Source organism: Dioscorea cayenensis, unplaced genomic scaffold (assembly GCF_009730915.1).
Source record: "Dioscorea cayenensis subsp. rotundata cultivar TDr96_F1 unplaced genomic scaffold, TDr96_F1_v2_PseudoChromosome.rev07_lg8_w22 25.fasta BLBR01001043.1, whole genome shotgun sequence".
Lineage (NCBI taxonomy): Eukaryota > Viridiplantae > Streptophyta > Magnoliopsida > Dioscoreales > Dioscoreaceae > Dioscorea > Dioscorea cayenensis.
The window spans coordinates 37554-39073 of NW_024087434.1; the positions used below are offsets into that span (position 1 = coordinate 37554).

A 1520-nucleotide genomic window follows, 5' to 3' on the forward strand; every position below is an offset into this window, starting at 1 on the left:
ACATAACTCATGTCAGTTTGATGGCCTAGCAGATGAAGACAGAAATGTCCATATCTCAGTTTCTACAAATCTATTTAACATTCAACATAAGCACTATTACAGATGATGTGATCAGATTGAGACTTATTTTGTTCAGTTTAGAGGTTCGGCATATCGATGTCTCACTTCTTTAGCCCCGAGATCTATTATGGCATGGAAAGACTTAGTAGAGAAGTATTTTGAACGATATTTTTAACCAAGTATGGTAACAAATACTAGATAGGAAATCTTAGCATTCAAGTAAGGTGAGTCAGAAACACTGTTTGAAGCATATAAGTGATTTAAGGATCTTCTCAGGGGATGCCCTCATCATGGGTTCAATATATGGATGAGACTTCAAATTCAAGTATCTATATGAGGCAAAGTATTTTTTTGCAGATATGATGAACAATGAGATACACCGGTTTAAGAGATAAACGTAGATACTGACTTAGCAATAAAGGTAGATGTACTCACAAGGAAGTTAGATCTACTCGTGCGTAACAGTCTGGGTAACAATTCATGCTCCAGAATTGTTCTTTTTGTGAAACATGTAGAGGAAGACATGGGCCAGCTCAATGTCTGATTGCAAGTTCAGTTGTTGCTCCAGTGGAGAAAGTCAATTAGTATCAACCACAACAACAACAGGCAAAGAGGAAATTCTCCACAAAGGATGTGTTGGTCAAGTACATGATGAGCAATGATGCTAAGATAGATGAGTTTAATGATACATTAAGGAAAGCCCAAGCAACGATTAAAAACTTAAAGAACCAAGTTGGACAATTGGCAAAGTCCAATACTGAGAAACTTCAAGGTAGCCTGACACATTCCAAATTGCGTGTGTGTACTGTAAGTGCACGGGTGTCAAAGTAATAAAATACCCCGGTGAGAGGGTAGTTAAATCCACAAGGAACGGAAGTATTAGTAGTAACCAATTATTAGTTATCTAGTCAAAATCAATGGTTGTGATGAAATGAACTAATTGTAAGAATATTAATAAGCAAGCAAAAGGGAAAAATAGAAAGTAGAAGAGATCTCAATTAATTAAGATAAGGTATCTGGGCGATGCTCCCCCTAGGATCTAAAATGAAGCTTGAGACTTGCTAAATGCTTCTAAACCGAGTTTTATGAGTCAAGGTAATCCAAGAACAACCTACCCTTGCCTCCAAGCCACCGGTACTAGTCCCCTACAAGGTTCCGGGAGAGAAATCACTCAATCTCAACACCTTACACCCCATATGACCGCAATAAGCTCTAGGGATACCTAAGAGTGAAATCGATTCTTAAACATAGATCTAACCCTACTTCTAGGCGAAAGATCCCTAATCCCCTACAAGGTCCCTGCAGAGAAGTCTCTCAATCTCATGCCTCACACCAAATATGGTTGCATAGAGTCTAGGAAATACGGAGATAGGAAACACTCGTCGAAAGGGAAAGGGGACACTCCACTATCTCATGACTCACCCTCTCAACCCTCTTTAACCTTGGACTTCTAACTCTAA

General features: G+C 38.9%; 1 non-coding gene across 1 annotated transcript; it reads right to left on the bottom strand.

Annotated features, from left to right (window-relative positions):
* Nucleotides 1–251: 251 nt before the first annotated feature.
* Nucleotides 252–357, bottom strand: LOC120255522. Its single transcript, XR_005535029.1, has one exon. It is a non-coding gene; the product is annotated as a small nucleolar RNA R71 (small nucleolar RNA).
* Nucleotides 358–1520: the final 1163 nt, after the last annotated feature.